This window comes from Callorhinus ursinus, unplaced genomic scaffold, assembly GCF_003265705.2.
Source record: "Callorhinus ursinus isolate GAN/ISIS: 27379988/994484 unplaced genomic scaffold, GSC_fseal_2.0 scaffold32, whole genome shotgun sequence".
NCBI lineage: Eukaryota > Metazoa > Chordata > Mammalia > Carnivora > Otariidae > Callorhinus > Callorhinus ursinus.
In genome coordinates this window covers 10,170,766-10,191,218 of record NW_027397094.1, presented here as the reverse complement: position 1 = coordinate 10,191,218, position 20,453 = coordinate 10,170,766, and positions in this window count along the sequence as shown.

Sequence of the window (20,453 nt, the reverse complement as noted above, 5' to 3'; positions counted from 1 at the left end):
AAAGTACACACATTTGCTATATAAGTATAATTAGTCATGGAAAAAAGATACTGTTTATCTATGGTTCTACCAGGTAAAAAAAAAAACATTAAAATTCAGTATATATTTTTTCTTGATCTTCATTGTACAGATTATGGAAATGCCCAGTTCCAAAAAGACAGTGATATTTTGCAGTGATATATTATATAAGCAGTATTTCAATCTTAATTCATTGCAAGGTGTGAACTGATATTTCTTCCAAATGGGAGCAGAGAGTTCAGATCAAATCATCCTCTGAATTTATAGTCTACTTTATGACCAATGGGAGTTCCAGTGGTGTTTCTCTTAGACTGGATGATATGACCAATGGTATTTAAAATCTGTTGACTTTTGCAGGTATAAATCAAAGTTTTTAAAAACATGTTTTGACATTTCCTAAGCTATATAGTGCAATATATTAATAAATACTACCTATTAGTGATTTATATAACCAAATAATGTTGGAAATTCTGGTTGAACAAAGCTAGTATTTCTATATTGGAGCATTTCTTAGAGTCTTTAGTTTTCTGAAGTTAATGTTGAAGTATACAATATGGAACATTAATGAAACTAATTCAATCATAGAAAATTTTGTGGAAGGAGTATCTCAACATACAGTGGGAAGCAGTAAGGATGGAGAGTCTTTCTATTACTACATATTATCCTTCCCTCTGTTAAAACTTCATGAGTATTCATTTTTTTTTCATTGATTTCACTCATGATGTCTTATTGGTGACTGATTTCACATGATGTCTTTTATTACTAGTATTTATATCAATATATATTGTCATGCATTCACTGACTTAAAGGTTCAGTGCTGGATTTCAAGTTTTCAGCTATTTAGAAGTTGTGAACCCGGGGTGTAAATGACATCTCTGGAACAGGGGGAGAGTAGAGAGCCTCAGACTGCAAAGGGGTGGGGCGGGGGGGGGGGCAGGGGGGTAGCGGGATAGGCAGAAGCTATGACATCAGCCAACTATGCAGAGGAGTGATCCAAGGGGCTGCCAGAGAGTCAGAATGACACGGTTTTCTAAAATTCTCATCAACTTGAAGAGATTTAAGGTAACGATTACTTGGGTGTTAGCATTATTTTTACGTGAGGAAATTGGATTTCAAAATAATTTTGTAATTAACCCAAAAGACAAACAGCTAATAAAACTCACATACAGAATCCGAAAACAAGGTTTGTGTTTTGTTTTTTTTTTGCTTTGACATCCTCACTGCTTTCAGTCTACCGCTAACCTAAGATTTTGAACGTACTTATAGAACCACAGAGTCATAGAGGTGGATAATGGCTTTCTGAATACCCTTCCCATATCTTTAGAAAATTTGGAAGAAATATTGGTTCTTATCTTGCAGTGAATGGTAATGCTTGTCAAGGGGTTTGCTCAAGGTCACATAGCTGGTTAACACATAAGTTTTTCCTATGAAAAGCTTTCCACACAGTCTACAAAGTTCCACACTTTTAAACAAAGAAATATTATCTAGTTATAAAAATATTTGCTAGGGAGCATTGCATTTCAAATTCACTCTTCATTGTTTATGAATTTTTGTAAGTGTAAAAGATGTTCAGGTTGTCTTGGCCCCAATGAGTCATTATAGATAAATTACATAAAACATACAAAAAATTTAAAGATAAAATGTAGAATTTTTAATTGATGGAGTTTTTTGATACAAAGACTGTAAAATATGAATTTTGTCTTCAAGGAAAGATACACAGCAACTTAACGGAGATCAGAATATGGGCTTCGGCTTGCATTTTCCTACATAATTCTGACATATTCCTATTTGTGAACAGGAGAGATAGATCACTTCTGTAAATGTCATCTCTACCAATGACTCATTATTGTTGCTTCAATGAGACAAATATTACTGCTAGAGAAAGCCGGTAGTATTCATTGATCAATCTCAAACTTTAATTATACTATTTCATAATTATTACTTTGCCTAGATTTCAGTCATAGTGATTAAGAAAGCAATAGTATTTATTGTTTATTATAACATTATGATTTCCAGTACTTTGTAAGATTAGAGTAGACCACATAAAGACTGTTAATAGTAGTATTTGTAAAACACACCAGAATGCCTCATTTGAGATCTAATTAAGGCAATCCATTAAATAATTAATATAAACTCACACTTTGGGGGGGCGAAGAGAGAAAAGAAAACCTTTCTCCATTTGACATCTCAAAGCTGAAGCAGTTTCAATCCTTTTCATCGAAACAGCTTCTTTTGCTTAATAAAGACAACATGAAAAAAGATGAGGTTTCACATTTATTCCCTTCTGTCTTCTAAGGTCTTTATCATTATGCATTATGACTGCGATCTCTAGAAACCACAGGACCATTATAGTAAGAATGAAATAAGTAGAACATCGCTTTAGACACACGCTGCAATTTGTAAGCTCAGTCAAAATAGTTTTTATGATAGGTGGTTACTTGAAATTCAGATTTAAATCGCTACTCATCTACACTCTGAAATGGGACAACTTAAATCTATAAAATTATAGTTAATATCATTTCAATGCTATCCATCATAAACCATTGCATATTTAAAAAGGCTCTAGTAAACAGTAATTTAACAAATATTTCCACATCATATTTTGTATAGCTCTGAAGGTGTATCAGTGTACCAATCCATGTACAACTGTATTCAGTAAATGAATCCTGGAGCTAGGCCAAAAGAATTACCTCCTATATCAACCTGGTGGTAATATTGGGTAGCAGATTGAAAAAGTTTCCTTCCCTTCCCCCCGCCCCAAAGTAGTGCTGTGTGGCACAGAGCAAGGAGACTGAAAGAGAAATCAGGAGAGTCGAGGTTTACTTCTTGAGAAAATTTCAATTACTGATAGAAGAAAAGAAAAATCGCTTCCGTTCCCAAATCTGAGTGTTCCCACTTGTCAGATTAGGAAGACAAACTACATCTCACTGATGTCTAAGTCCAAAGTCTTGACCATCACCCCACCCCCAAACTTCCCCTCACTCCCAGCCTTACAAAACCGCAAAATGACTTCTGTCTCTGTAGATTTGACTGTTCTGAACATTTGTGAACGGAATCATAAGTATGTGGTCTTGCTGACTGGCTTCTTTCACACGGGAGAATATTTTTAAGGTTCATCCATCCTGTAGAATATTTTAAGACTTCTGACCTCTTTATGACTGCATAATACTCTATTATGTTGATATACCATTTATTTATCTAGTCATCTGCTGGTTGATGTCTAGGTTTTTTCCACTTTTTGGCTGTAATGAATAATGCTACTATGAATATTCATGTACAGAGCAAGGATACTGAAAGAGATATTACTTTTTAAGTAATATTTGTTTTTATTTCTTTTTTTTAGGAGTAGGATTGCTGGGTCATATGATCACTCTATGTTTAGCCTTTTGAGGGAAAGCCAGACTGTTTTCCAAGGTGCCTCACTGCATATTTCTACCATCAGTATATCAAGTGTTCAGTGTTTCCACCTCTTTGCCAACACTTGTTATATCTGTCTTATGGCCATCCAAAGTGGGGGTGAAGTGGTATCTCACTGTGGTTTTGATTTGTGTTTCTCTGAGGACTAATAATATTGAATAACTTTTCATGTGCTTGTTGGTCAATTAAATATCTTCTTTAGAGAAATGTCTATTCAAATCATCTGTCCATTTAAAAATTGGGTTGTCTTGGGGCCCCTCGGTGGCTCAGTCATTAAGCGCCTGCCTTCGGCTCAGGTCATGATCCCAGGGTCCTGGGATCGAGCCCCGCATTGGGCTCCCTGCTCCGCAGGAAGCCTGCTTCTCCCTCTGCCACTCCCCCTGCCTGTGTTCCCTCTCTTGCTGTCTCTGTCTCTGTCAAAAAATAAATAAAATCTTAAAAAAAAAAATTGGGTTGTCTTTTTTTATTGAGTGGTAAGAGTTCATTATATATTATAGCTATAAGTTTCTTATCAAATACATGATTTGCAGAGATTTTCTCCCATTCTGTGTTGTCTTTTTCACTTTACTGATGGTGTCTTTCAAAGCACAAAGCTTTTAATTTTGATGAGGTCCAGTTGATGTATTTTTTGCTACCAGTTATGTACTATCATAATGTAAGATGTTCATGATAGGGGAATTCTTTTGCTCTCACATGTAAGGAAACTTTTCCTAATCCAAAGCTCAGTTGAATTTATAATTCTCATCTCAACTTGAACTTATAATAAAATCCCTTAACACTGAGTGCTCAGACCTCCAGATCATATTTAGAGATTACACAGTGACATAAAGCTCATTCATGTATACTTTCAGTGTTTATGTAGCAAATTTTGGTAGCAGTTTAAACAAATATAGATGTCTTATATGTATATAATATAATTTGGGGTAATTTAACCATCAATAACTATTTTTTTAAAGATTTCATTTATTTATTTGACAGAGAGAGGGACAGTGAGAGAGGGAACACAAGCAGGGGGAGTGGGAGAGGGAGAAGCAGTCTTTCTGTGGAGCAGGGAGCCCCATGCGGGGCTCGATCCCAGGACCCTGGGATCATGACCTGAGCCAAAGGCAGACGTTTAATGACTAAGCCACCCAGGCACCCCTAGAAGTTTTTCTGTTTTAATGAACTTTTATTTTAGAAGTTTTAGATTTACAGAAAAGTTCCTAAAATAGTACAGAAAGTCCCCACATACCTTGGACCCAGTTTCCCCTATCATGAACATCTTACATTATGATAGTATATTTTGTCACAGTTAATGAACCAATATTGATATATTATTATTAACTAAAGTCCATATGTTACTCATGTTTCCTTAGTTTTTACCTAATGTCCCTTTTTTGGTTATAGGATCCCACACAGGATACCACATTACCATTAGCTATCATCATGGCTCTTTAGGCAGCTCTTCACTGTGACAGTTTCTTGGGCTTTCCTTCTTTTTGGTGACCTTGATATTTTTAAGGTATACTGGCCATATATTTTGTAGAATGACCCTCAGGTAGCTTTTTCTTGATGGATTTTCTCATTATACTGAGGTTCTGTGTCTTTGGGAGGAAGACTGCTGGGGTAAAGTGCCATTTTCATTCATCATAATAAGTAAACATACTATTAACATGACTTCTTTCTCATGACATAGCTGTTGTGTTGACTATTCTAGGTCTCTGGCCTTTCCACTTTACAGTCATTTTGTGTCTATATACTAATAGTTTACTGTGATTTCAACTGAGAGTGCATTGATTCTATAGATCAAGGTGGGTAGAAATGACATTGTAACTATTTTTTTTCAATCTGTTTATTTGTATCTCATTTCATATTTTAAATCATTTTATAGTTTAATGGTTCCCAAATATATATATATGTATATGTATATATATGTGTATATATATATATATATAGTTATTATTGTTATTACTATTCCTTTGGTGCTATTATATATTTATGTTGTTTTTTTTAATTTAAGATTCCATTTATCCATTTATGGTATACAGGAAAATAATTGACTTTTGTATATTGACCTTGCTATTTTTCTTTGTTAGAATCAAGGGTTTTTATTTGTTCATTTGTCTTTGTTGTTTTTTATCAGGAGGTGGGTGCGGGGTAGATTCTTTGGTATTTCCTACATAGACAATGATATCTGTAGGATGTTGAGTAGGCATGATAAGGGCAGCCATAATTGCTTTATTCCCAATCTTAAAGGGGAAGAGTCTCTCACCACTAAGTATGATGCTTACTGTAAGACTTTTGTAGATGTTCTTTATCAAGTTGGGGACTTCCTTCTATTCCTAGTATACTGAGAGTTTTATCCTAAATGGGTGTTGGAGTCTTTCTAATGATTTTTCTATGTCAAGTTCGATGTCCATATGATTTTTCTTCTTTAGCCTGAGAATACATTAGTGATTTTAAAATGTTGAGCCAGCCTTGACTGCCTGGAATAAACACTAATTAATCATAATGTGTAATTATTCTCATACATTGTTGGATTTTGTTTGATAATATTTTGTGGAAGATTTTCATGTCTATGTTCATGAGAGTTACTGGTCTGTAGTTATCTTTTCCTGTAATGTCTTTATCTGTTTTGGCATTAAGGTAATGCTGGCCTCATAGAATAAGTCAGAAAGGATTGGTCCTATTTTTATTTTGTAGAATAATTGGTATTATTTCTTCATTAAATGTCTGGTAAAATTCACCAGTAAAATCATCTGGGGCGGGTGGCTTTTTTAAAAAAATATTATTAATTGTTGTTTCAATTTAATAGATATAAAGCTGTTCGTATTACCTATTTCTTTTAGTGTGAATTTTGGTTGCTTATATCTTTTAGGACATTAGTCCATTTTAACTAAATTGCCAAATGTGTGGGCATATAATTGTAATAATCTTTTATTATTCTTTTAATGTTCATGGGATCAAAAGTGATGACCCCTCTTTCATTTCTGATTTTAGTAATTTGTGTCTTCTCTTTCCCCTGATCAGCTTGGCTGGAAATTTGTCCATTTTATCTATCTGTTCAAAGAATAAGACTTTGGTTTCCTTGACTTTATTGTTTTCCTGTTTTCAATTCATTGGTTTTTGCTCTTTTACTTTTTATTTTGTTTCATTAGGTTTGATTTGATCTTATTGTTTTAGTTTCCTAAGATGAAGGCTAAGTTACTTATTTTAGATTTTAGTTATTGTCGGTATGTATATGTCATGGTATGAATTTCCACCTAAGCACTGTTTCTGCTGCATCTCATAAATGTTAAGTTGTATTTTCATTTTCATTTAGTTGAATATATTTTATCTTCTCCTTAAGACCTATTCTTTGATCCATGTGTTAGAAATATGCTGTTTAATCCCCAATTATTTTGGAATTTTGCAGCTATCTTTCTGTTATTGATTTCTAGTTTCATTTCATTGTAGAGTAAGAACATATTTTTCCCGATTTCTGTTTTTTAATTGGTTAAGGTGTGCTTTATGGCCCAGGGTATCATCTTATCTATATTGGAGAATGTTGCATGCAAGCTTGAAAATAATGTACTTGTTGGATGGAATATTCTGCAAATGTCAATTAGATTAAGTTCACTGATAGTACTTTTCAAGACTTCCGTATCCTCACTGATTTTCTGTCTGTTTGATCTATGAATTACTGATGGGGGGTATTGAAGACTCCAACTATAGCAAAGGGATTATCTATTTCTCCTTTCAATTCTGTCAGTTTTGCTCTCATGTATTTTGACATTCACTTATTAGGTACATGCACACTTGGAATTGTTATATCTTTTCATAGCATTGACCACTTTATTGTTATGTAATGCCCCTCCTTAATGCTAATAATCTTTCTTATTCCAAAGTATGATTTGTCTGAGATTAATATAGCCTCTCCAGCTTTCTTTTGCTTAGAGATAACATGCTCTATCTTTCTCTATCCCTTTACTTTTAACCCGTGTCTTCATATTTCAAGTGTGTTTGGGGTTGTTTTTTTTCTTTTCTTTTGGTAGAAAACGTATTTGGGTTTTGTTTTCCTATCCATGCTGATGACCTGTTTTTTAATTGCTGTATTTATATCATTCATATTTAAAGATAACTTTGATATTGTTAGATTCATATCTACCATGTTTATAACTGTTCTCCATTCATTGAATATTTTTGTTTTGCTTTCTTCTCCCTTGTCTGGGCTTAATTGAGTAATTATATAATTCATATTATCTCTTCTCTTGGCATATCAGTTGTACTTTAAAATCTACTGGTTGGCATGATCTTAGGTGGGCTAACATATATACTACTTCTAATAGCACTGTATTGCTTTCTGTGTAGTGCTGTTATATTATAACAGAACATTCCCAATTCCTCCTTCATATCATTTATGACATGGATGTCGTTCATTTAACTTATCCATATGCTATAATCACCCAATACGTTGTTACTTTTATCATTTTAAACAGAAATATATCTTTTAGATATGTTAAGGGTAATAAAAATAAAATATTTTATTTTATCTTCATTTATTTCTTATTGATGCACTTAGTTTCTTCAGGTAGATCCCTCTCTCTTACCTACATCATTTTCTTTCTACTTGAAGAACTTTTAACATTTATTGAAAGAAGGTCTCCTGGAGATGAATTCCCTTGGTTTCTTAAGTCTAAGAAAGTCTTTATTTCTCCATCAATTTTTTAAAGACAGTTTCCCTGGATATAGAATTCTAAGTTGGTTGGAGTCTTTTTTTCTTTCTTTTAACCCATTATGTATCTCATCTCACTCTCTTCTTGTTTGCATTGTTTCTGACAAGATGTCTGAATAACTGCTTATTCTTTTCCCTCTATAGTTAAGATTCCTGTCTCCCCAGGCTTCTTTCCAAACTTTCTCTCCTCTGATATTTCAATACACCTATGTTATACCTTTTGAAATCATCCTGCAATTCTTGAATGTTCTGTTCTGTTTCTCCCCCTCCCCCATCCTTTTTTCTCTTTGCATTCTGCTTGAAAGGTTTCTGTTTGACCTATCTTGGCAGTTCTTTGATTCTTTTCTTGGCCCTGTCAGGACTACTGATAAACCTGTGGAAAGCATCCTTCATTTCTGCTACTATGTTTGTTGTTCCTACCATTTCCTTTTGATATTATTTTCTTAGAGTTTCCGTCTCTCTGCCTCATGTGCTGTGTATTATCTATTCTTGCATTTTGTAACCTTCATAAATGTTTCTCCAGTGTTTTTCTCTCCCAATTGATCTCTGTTCTATTTTCCTGAATCCCTGTTGTCCCATTGACTATGTTTTTATTTTTGTTTTTTCTTTCCTTAGTTGCAACAGAGAGGCCTCTCTGTGAATAACGGAATAATGCTCTGCAAAAGTCTTTTACCCTGAAGAGTAAGCCTTTGTTAAAAGTCTTGTTTTACAATGATTACTCTTTCCTTCCACCTTCCAGAGCCATGATGAAATTCCTTGGATCTTCACGAAGAGAACCTGGTGTGGTTTCTGAACGTAAAACTCACAATACCTTGGTCCACAGCCTGTGCCCACCAAGAGTCTCTTATTCTCACACTAGTTCACTCCAATCTCCAGCAATTTATCAAAATCAACATTAAAGTGCTCCTATCGGTTTATGGCTCCAGTCGCTTCTGTTCCAGGTAAGCTGATCTCAACCGAACCTCTCTAGATTGTCTGTCTCCCCAGATTTTGGGGTGGTTATTCATACTGTAACATCATTTTGTTGATGGGTCCATAGAAAGTCATTGTCCAGGTCTTTCTTGTTCAAGGAGTGATGACTTCTAAGAACTTTACATGTTGTAGCTGAAACCAGAAGTATCACTAATGATTTTATTTTAAAAACATAAGAACTTTAAAGGTTGAAGTAATATATTTAATATATCTCTTTCTGAGAGAAAGAGAGAGAGAGAGAAAGAAAGAAAGAGATTCTTTTAAAGACTAATACACTTTGAAGACTAAAACTTCTTTTTTTTTAAAGATTTTATTTATTTATTTGACAGAGAGAGACATAGTGAGAGTGGGATCACAAGCAGGGGGAGTGGGTGAGGGAGAAGCAGGCTTCCCGCGGAGCAGGGAGCCTGATATGGGGCTCGATCCCAGGACCCTGGGATCATGACCTGAGCCAAAGTCAGATGCTTAACAACTGAGCCACCCAGGCACCCCGAAGACTAAAACATTTTAGGTCATTATAATTATGATTATTTGTAGCTATTAGTAAGTAAGAGATGATTAGCTCCTAGAGTTAATTTATATAATGAATAGAGGTATAGCAACAGAAGTCTACATAGTATAAGTCAAAGGCAACTTGGGTAGATGAGATATAATCATACACAGAACCAGTTTTTGTATTTTAGTTCTTTGTTGATTTGATGGATACAGGCAGGGTAAGGCGATCCCTATAATCTCTGCTTCCTGGTATCCATATCTATTTGTAATCCCCTACTCAGTGAAGGGAGAATCTATAACTTGATTCTAACTAATAATATATGGCACAGGTGATGGAATATCACTCCTCTAATTTTATTACATTCTATAAGAATCTGAGCAGATTGTGAGAGACTCTCTTAATGAAGTTGAAGAAGCAAGGTGTCATGTTCTGAACTGCCTATCTTGAGGGACATGTGGCAGGAAATTATGGGTAGCCTGTCTGCAGATGGCTAGGGCCCTCAGTTATACAGGGCCAAGAAGATGAATTCCGCCAAATGTCTCATTCAGTTAGAAAGAGGAATTTTCCCCAGTCCAGCCTTCAAATGAGAACACACCCTGGCCATCTAGACTGCTGTCTCGTGAGACGCTATGTAGAGGGCTCAGCTCAACTGTGCTCAGACTCCTAACCCACAGAACCTAATATGTATTGTTGTAGACCACCAAGTTTGTGGCAATTTCTTACCTGGCACTAAAGATCCAATACAGTTGATAACAGTGTTGATGGATTGATCTCTCTGAGAAAATTTTTAAAAAATAAAATTTAAGGGACATGAGGAAAATAAGAGAGAAAAAAATAGGTGATTCAATTAGGTCTTTATATTGAGAGATTATTGTTTAATTCAAAGGAGACCAGAAAATTGTTGTAGTATATATTAAAATCTATAGACTCCCAATGGAAATTTTATTTTTATACTATAGAAGACGCACATGCTTTAGGGAATGATTGTTTTTGTTTGACCCAGTAGAGTGGAAAAAGCCCTGCTACAGGTTCTGAATAGATATGATTTATGATAGTTGTTACTGTCGCTCCTCATGTTTCCAGCTTTGTGATTGTACTTCCTTACCTCCTTGTGAGTCAGGAATGGGATCATGTGATAAACTCTGGGTTGACATTGTTCATTTTGTGCTGAAGCACTTAATTACTATTTCAAGATCTTCTGTCCCTCTAAGAAATGGTGAACTACAGATAGTAGCGGCTTCATCAGCCTGGATTCTTAAAAACCTGTGATGAGCAGATCCCCACTATCATCTTGTGATGGACATAGAGCATGAAAGAGAAATATACTTTTATCATGTTAAGTCACTGAAATTTTGGGTTTATTTTTTGCTGCAGCCAAACTTACCTGTCCTGAGTTATAAATGGTTTACACATCTGCTTTGCAATTTACTAGCTATGTGAAATGTGGCTAACCACTCAACTTCTTTATTCTGTTTCCTTAGCTACATGATGGGGGAAATAATAGTATCTAGCTTCTAGGGTTATTAAGACTAAATGAGATAAAAATTTTTAAGTGGAATGATGCGGTTCTTGGTATGTAGTAACTGTTCATTGCTGTTGTCACCTTGTAATCCTCTGATACCACTTTCTGCATGACTTGGCCTTGCCTTTGAGATCTAGCTGGCCAAGACAAGAAGGGAAAGGATTCATAGAACACAGAATTCAGACCAGTAGGTCCAAAGTTAGCGACAGAGTAGTTCCTAAAGGCATTTTCAGCACACTGTCCCTTTGTATTCCAAGTGTTTAATTTTCACTGGATTTTATAAGCACTCCTGATTTGACTTTTGAATTCCAAAGAAAGGAATGTGTGTGTATATTTATTTTTATATTTTTTACTTAGTGTGGAAAATATTACATATCTATACTTACATACCTATATGTACAAATATATATATTTAAATTTATCTCTATATTTACCATTTTGGAAAATAAGGACTATATTGTGACAAGGAAGGCAAGCTAAATAGTCAAGAAGCAGAAAGGGAGCTCGAGTACTGTAGCTACTTTGAGGCAAAATCTTATTCTTTGACTGGTTCTGCCTCCTTGTCTCTTCTAAATTACATTATTTTCCTGATGTACAGATAGTGTTGGCCAAATGAGATTTGACATTTTACAGACTCTCATGTAAGAATTTTCAGCTGTGTTTACTTGCTAGAAAAGCAAAACTATTTTCAGGCAATTTCTTGGGTCCTTAGTATGAAAACAAAAGACAGAGGTGATCATGCAAAATAAGAGTAATTATTAAATCATATAACTGAGTGAGAAATATGCATATTAAATTTTTTGAGAGCCCATTTTAAGTTTGAAAAACAATGGAACCAGATGTGTCATAAAGTATGTTCTATATTACCAGAAATTATGTGAAACAAGGATCTGCATACAGCTTTTGAGTATTTTTATATCCATTATTTTATCTTATATAGAAAACAGTCATGGGAGATAGGCAAGACAGTCATCCTTGCCATTTAATGGATGAAATTGTTATTTAGAGTAATTAGGTGACTAGCCCAAGGCCCCAGTGAGAGTTAGCCCCTAAGCCCCTTGTTCCTTTTTCAAAGCTTGTGTGTGGGTGGGGGATATTCTGGGGCAATGGTCAACCAGCTGGGGTGAGGGAACAACTCAGGGCATAGGGCATAGAATTACCTCATATTCCTTATTCAGCCCATTATTACCACCAACTGTTTTCTGTCAGTTTTCAAATTCTCATGTTTTATTTCCGCAATATTTTACCACTTAATCATTTTTTTAAAGATTTTATTTATTTATTTGAGAGAGAGAGTAAGCAAGAGAGAGAGCATGAGCAGGGGGAGAGGCAGAGGAAGAAGGAGAAGCAGACTCCCCACTGAGCAGGGAGCCCACCAAGGAGCTCCATCCCAGGACCCCGAGACCACGACCTGAGCTGAAGGCAGACACTTAGCTGACTGAGCCACCCAGGCGCCTCACCTCTTAATCATTTTTATCTCACAGCTGAGTTCTACAGAGAGACAGTGAAATTCTTGAGTTAGTGTGAGCTCTGACTCTAGGTTGACTGATTTTGAGGCAACTTGTAGAATATTTAGGGATATGCCTTGTCAGAAAGACCTAGTTGTAATTACTAAGTAGATGTAAAAATCAAGAGATGACCTAGTTATTTATCTTCCTGAGTCTCAGTTTCTTCAATTTTAAAGATTTTTATTTATTTATTTATTTATTTATTTATTTATTTATTTATTTAAGGCAGGTGAGGGAGGGGCAGAGGGAGAGAGAGAGAATTTCAAGCCGACTCCACACTGAGCCTGGAGCCTGATGCAGGGCTCAATTTCAGGATCCTGAGATCATGACCTGAGCTGAAACCAAGAGTCGACTGCTCAACTGACTGAGCCTCCCAGGCCCCCCATCAGTTTCGTCTATTTTAAAATGTGGGCATCACATAGTATATTTGACAGAGGCACTTTCAAGGATTAAGTGAAATTCTAAGAGGTAAAGTGGTTAATACAGTGCAGATACATAGTGAATGCTTTGAACATGTTAGTTATTTTTATTATTTTGTGATTTGTTCTGATTACCTCTTTCTGGGCTCCTCCCCCTTGCTTCCAGGCTTGCCCTTCTTTAGTACTTTTAAGTCTATTCTCGACCTTTGTAAAAACAAATGAAGACCAATCAAATAAGAAAAGCAAAGGCTATTTATTCAGCGTTTGCTGTAGCAAGGGTCAGTCACCATCATAGACATTTTGGCAGAGTCTAAAGACAGGCAGGAGAGTGGGAAAGCTTATAATTATAGTGGAAAGATGGGAAGCTTCAGGTATATCCTGATTGTAGGCTTTTGGCATGGGGAAGCTGTAGACAGGTTAATTATAAATAGGGCATCCTGTGGCTGGAGGAGCACATTTGGTTTTGTCCGGTTGGTCCTAAGTTGGAAACAGGGACATAAATTAGAAAAGCTATCAGTTATTAATCAAGCCCTGGCCACTTCGGGCCAGTTTTGCTGAAGCTATTGTTTGAGTTCCTGGATTGTTACTGGAGAGAGCAGTGTGTCTTCCTGGCCATTGTCCATTTGTATTTTTAGTCTCTCACGTTCCTCTCGGTGACATCTCTAAGACACAGATTGTAGAGGATGACTTCTCTGCTTAAGACCCTTCAATGGCTCCCTGTGTTTCCAGGACAGATTCAAAGGCTCTGGACAGGGCACTCGAGGACGCCATCATCCTCCCTCCTTCCCGTGTTTCCATCTAAGACCACTTTTGCAAGGAAGTGCTGCTGTATCCTACAGCAGTTAACAAAACCATTCGCGTTTCCAGTGCACACATTGTCAGCTCTGCTCATGGTGTCCCTACAGGGAAGACCCTCCATCCCACTGCTCTTGTCTTTCCCTCAGTTTTCTACTCAGCTTGGCCATCCTTCCCCACAGCCTTCACCCAAACTCATTAGGCTCCCCATCTGTGCTCCTAGAACACTGTGTGCAGACTTCGGCCCGACCCCTTCCCACATCATATTGCAATTCCATGTTTGTGTTTATCTCTCTCCCTTTCCACACGGTGAGCTTCCTGAAGGTAAAAACTGCCTTATGTGCCCCCTTTCCCAGACTCTTGCACACTTCTTGGCACGTGGTTGAGGTACTGTGCTGAACAAGAGCCGGAGATTAGGATCAACATTTTCATTTTCTAACTTAAGCCTGAGAGGTTTTTTTTTTTTTTTCCAATATATCACATCTTATGAAAATGTGACATTAAAAATGAATGCTGGAAAATAAATTCAAGTGGTGGAGTGGAACCAAATATGATTAAGACATTTTCAATCTGTCCTTTGTGACATTTTAGAAAATGTCTCTATTCTGAGGTTAAGTATCACTTGAGCAGTCCACAAACTGCAATTGGAAGGCAAAAGCTGCTCTTTTCCTGACAATCAAAAGCGGATAAAGGGGTTCTTTCTGAAACATCTGTTGGTGTCCCGGGATGTAAATACTTGCCATTCTTCTGATTAAGACTTCAGTAATGAGGGCATTGTCACATTGAGGAAAGAGCCCACCTTCAGGGGAAGAGATGAAGCAAGTCTTCGCCAAGGGAAAAACAATAAGAAGGACCCTACGTTAGATGGTGTATTCTAGAAGGGGCTCCTGCCTGAGGAGGCCAGTTCTGCATGGACATGAGGCCTCCTCTGGATGCCCAGGAGCAGATTTACCAGGACCTTTGTCTCTTGTAACTGGCTCCTGCTTTTCCTTCTCCCTTCTCTGGGCCACCGTTCTCTCCCAGGTTACAGTTGTCCTAAAACTGCTGTTTCCATCTGTTTTCTTGCCACTCCCATCCAAGAGTTCCACAGTTCCACAGTAATGCATATTTCCGATCATAGCATTCACCTGCTCAAAACATCAGAGCCCCTCACGGCCCCCACTACAGGCTTGTGCCGATGTCACCTGCCCTGTGTCTACAATTTACCATTTCATTTCTTGCTCACTATCTAGCTTACGACTTGCACTCCAGATAAATTCATGTATGTACTTTTTCAGAATACCTGGCATGAAATTTCTCAACTTGAAATTTTCTGCGTATCTGTAATGATTCGCTGATCACTTTATCTTTAGGTTCCCCAGATTCACCTGATGGGGGCAGGAAGGAGCTTCTTAAAAATCAAGATTTCTTGTCCTGGAGGCAGCTTCAGCATTTCTATAAAAAGTACTTAAAGAAGACATCCTCTTGAAAGATTTTTTAGGAGTCACAGTGCTTAAAAGATCTGTCTTAACATGGCATCAACATATTATAGACACTGTTTGTACTTGGACAGGATGCTACAGATTAACAAAAATAGCAGTGTTTCCCAATGGCATTTTTTTTTAAACATTATGTAAGAAAGAACAGTGTTGGAGATCAAATACTAATTATTGTATTTACTTGGATTTGTTGGGCTTTAAGAAGATTGATGATAACATCCAAATATATAGTATTAGAATTTTGGGTGCATCTAGAAGCTACATTTTCAAGAGACACTCAAAGTGATTACTTTTTTAGACTAAATTTTAAGAGCCATTGTTGGAAATAATCCAACATTCTTCAAACTTTCTGTTGGTTGGCAGAACTTTATACTCGGGTAATTATAGCCTTCAATGGATTTTCAATGACACAAGAGGCCATGTTTTATATGCATTTAATCTTCACAGAACCTTGCGAGGATGCCTTTTAAACCAGAAGGAAACTGCCAAATGGTAAATCCTTAAGCTGCAAAAATGTGAGGAAACACATTGAATAACAGGATATTTTAATGCAGTGTTATTTCATCTAGAAGATATATTCTTGGCAAAAGCCAAGCTGGCCCATTATTTGTAGCCATCATAGAAAAGGAGAAAGTTTAATATTAGTTGACCCATTCAACACACAGTCTGGCAGAATGTACCTTAGAAGATTTTGACTTGGAAGACTCTGTACTTTATGTCTGAACTTCCAGTATGTGAGAGTAATTGATATTTGTCTGCAGTTGGTATATTGACAGTGGCAGAAGATATGCTCAGTCCAAGCTGAAAAGCAGGTACCATCCTGGCACATGAAAGAACCAACAAAAACGCAGGAGTGAGAGATAAAAGGAGAAATAAAGAGAGCAGAGATAGATTCAAGTAGCCAAGGTCCCTGCATCAGGAATTTACCAGCTTGGAGATAACACTAGGCTGAATTGTATTTAGAGTTGTATGTTAATTGTAATTCAAAGCTCTTGCTCTCTTAGTGGTGTGTCTTTTTTTTTTTTTAATGTAGGTACTATTATTTAAATAACATATAGATGACCTTAATTATTCACTGATCTTCTAGGGGAAGTCCCTGTTGAATTTGTAGAAAACAAAGGCAGCTCTACGAAGTCTCAGTCAGGGAATGAATACAAACTCCAGTAGTGTTCCACAACGATGACCACCCAATGAGCTGCATGGATTCCCTTGTTGTTGGGTATTTTTGATTTGAAGTCTCATTACTTCTTCTTTATCATTAAATATAGGTAGCAAATATACTTCATCCAAATTGGAGTAATCAGTTATCTAATTAAAATTTATATAACGTTTTTAGCAATTGAGGGAATTTGGGGGAAGAGAGAGGATGACCAATATTGATGTACATAATCGTTAATGTACCAATTAAACCAATCAGATTTGACAAATTGGATAAAAAACTAACAGATCCAGAGATGTGTCTTATGTGCCCCCCCTCCACAGATATAATGCAAAGTAAAGAGAAATTCTTTCTGAAAATAAACCCTTCAATTAGTCATGACCATTTCATGCTGTATGATACCATTGAGCAACCTCATTAGGATGTTACACTTCATGAACCTGGAGCAAAAGAACAGATCATTTGTTTTACCAAGGCATGGTCTCGCATGTTATTGAATGTGGCTCCAACATGATGCTTCATTGCATGCGTATATTATCACGCACCAACAACCTGGTCTATTAGGAATGCCTAGGACTCCCAAATTCAGTCAATCTTTCTATAAATGATGATCTAAATTGGAAAAAAATAAGACGCAAAATGAGAACCTAAGTTTTAAGTATTACAGATATGGACAGCATGAATCTTAAATATTTTCTTTCTTTTCCCAAGTGTAGAGGACAAGTATTGCCAATTGCAACTCCCGTGCTCCCATTTGCCCGTCTCTCATGCGTGGCAGGTGTGGCCACCAGGCAGCGCCCTCTTCCCCCACTAAGGTCATTTTGCAGATCTTCTTCACACAGTTTTCCAGTAGCCACTACCCATAAAATGGACCAAACCTATTTCCCATTTTGATTTTACTGTCAGTTTTACATCATATTAGACTGACCTATGAAAAACTATTCAACTCCTATGTTTCTGTATTTCCTATCAGTTTTTGTCTTCAGTAATGCATTAGGTATTGAAGGCAGTGATCAAATAACTATAGAAATGATGAATATAAATGAGAATGAACTTCATAGAATTTAGCGAGGGAGTGGGGAACCCACCATAAAGGCCAGTGTCATTCATTTCTTAAAGACAATCCTAGCTTCAAAATTTTCTCCGAATTCCACGCACCACACTTTGAGGGGAGGTGGGAAGTGTGCAGAAGAGTACACAATAAGATTACACTGTAGCAGTTTGCATCCACTCAGAACTGTAGGAATTGAGTGACATTTGTTAAATTAGAATCAGAAAATGCTTTTTTTTTTCTTCCCTGCCCTCTCATTGGTGCCACTACCCAGCATGAGACGAAATTGTAAAAGGTATGCAATGTCCCTGATGCACATTCTGGTGTCTTCATGTTTCCTGACACTCTCCATTCTCACCTTGAGCCTTTACGTCAGCCAATATGAACCCTGGCTGCCCAGCTGGCAGAATCTAAACAGCAATGAGATCTCAAGAGTCCTGCTTTATCCATGGCTTATCTTCGGAACCATTTTCCCTTGTCAAGTTTTGTACTGTTTCTTTGCCTGCTCGGGTTGCCCTGTCTCCTGACCTCTTGTCTCCTGCACTTGAAATGCCAGTTCTCTGGAACTGACCACAGCTCCTCTGCTGGGTCAGAATTTCCTGCTGCCTTTCCATCTATGCTTGCTTTTGACTTCTGCAGTGAATAATGCAACTACACTCTACTATGATCCCTTAGCTAGCCGATACTTCCCCTAAATTGCCATTCATCTCACAACAGAATACAATATTCTCTTCCTCTTCTTTTTTTTTTTTAAGATTTTATTTATTTAGTTGACAGAGAGAGACACAGCAAGAGAGGGAACACAAGCAGGGGGAGTGGGAGAGGGAGAAGCGGGCTTCCCGCGGAGCAGGGAGCCCGATGCGGGGCTTGATCCCAGGATCCTGGGATCATGACCCAAGCCGAAGGCAGATGCTTAACGACTGAGCCACCCAGGTGCTCCACTATTCTTTTCTTCTTAACCCAAAGAGTTTTTCTTTTCTTTCCTTTGTAACAAAACAAAACAAAACAAAACACAACAAACCAACCAACTAACAAACAAATGAAATCTCTTCTCAGGTCCCAACGTTTCCTTTGGGGTGCTCTCATTTGTCAAAATAACACTGGTTTTGGAAGATGGTGTCCCTGCTGTCCAGGAATAATGTGGGTGGGTTAACTTGAGAGGTACAGTCCCATTGCTTTGGTTAGAGCTCACTAGAGGCACCTGCTTTTTGAAACTCACTTTCCAAGGAAAATCCTCTAGACTTTTTAAAACCAAAGTTTGTATTTTATTTAGATTTCCTTAGTTTTAACCTTTTTCTGTTCCACGATCCCACTGAGGATACTACATTCCATTTAATTGTCATTTCTCCTTAAGGTCCTCTTGGATGTGACCGTTTCCCAGTTTCCTTATTTTTGGTGACCTTGCCAGTTTTGAAGAATAGTGGTCAAGTGTTTTGTAGAGTGTCCCTCAGTAGGGATCTTCCTGATGTTTTTCTCATGATGAGATTGAGGTTCTGAGCTTTGAATAGGAAGATCACAGATACAAAGTGTCATTTTCTTCATGTCACACCAAAGTTACGTACTATCAACATGACTTCTTGCTGTTGATGTTAATATTGATCACCTGGCCAGGAAGGATTTGTCAGATTTCTCCACTGTGAAGACACTTTTCCCCGGTGTGCCCTTTGGAAGGAAGTTTACTGCACAGCACATACTTAAGGAGTGGGGGGTTATGGTCCACCTCCCCGAAAGCAGAACATCTACATACATATTTGGAATTCTGCAAGGGATATTGGTCTTTTCTTCTCCATTTAATTGTTTATTACATCCTTTAAAAAATATCAGTATGGACTCATGGATATTTTATACTTTGGGTTATAATCCAATACCATTTTATTTCTTTTGTCATTCTAATTGTTTCAACTTTGGTAGATTTTGTTTTATTACACAAACAGTAACTCCTCTGATGGAGATCCCACTTCACATTTTCTCTAAAGATTAGGAGGAGGATATACTAAACCAGCAGTAGAGGTGTTTGAATCTGGGGTTTGGGCATAGGTTATATAGGTGATGTTCTACTTTGTGTAGTCTTTCAGTATTGGTAGTGCTTTCAGTATTGGTCACTATGAACTGTGGAATCAGAACATCATCCTTCAGATCTTTCTATTGTCTAAGATCTTAGAGTATTCTTGCTTCATTGGAGAAAAAAAGTCTTTGGGCTTTTCATATGCTTTTGTATTCCATGAAGTCTCTACTACCTGCCTATTGAAATGGACATCCTGTGCATCAGGAAGACACAGAGTGAGCATCGAACAAGTCAATACCTTAACCCTTCCCAAACCAGAGGATTGACACAATCAGTATACATATTATGGTTAGATGCTCCAGACAGACAGAAGAATATTGTTCTTCATACTCATAATAATAAACGCATTCCATTATGAATCACAAAACGTTTGATTAGATACTGAATATACCCAGTACAATGCCTGGTGATGTAGTAGACAATTAGTAAATATTTACTGAAATAATTACCTAATGATATTTAGAATGTATTCTTCATTTAAAAATGTCTTCTTGGGGCACCTGGGTGGCTCAGTTGGTTAAGCGACTGCCTTCGGCTCAGGTCATGATCCTGGAGTCCCGGGATCGAGTCCCACATCGGGCTCCCTGCTCGGCAGGGAGTCTGCTTCTCCCTCTGACCCTCTTCCCTCTCGTGCTCTCTATCTCTCATTCTCTCTCAAATAAACAAATAAAATCTTAAAAATGTCTTATTGGGTTGATTAAAATGCATTAACTGTACTAATCCCAGTTCTTATCTTTTTGGGTTCCTTTTATCTTGTACCAACTACTCCAGTCCCTCCAGGTAGGCACCTAATAATTGTTAATTTTGACAAGATTGCAGCTATGTAGAAACTATACACAGCAAAAAGTTTCTGAAGAAAT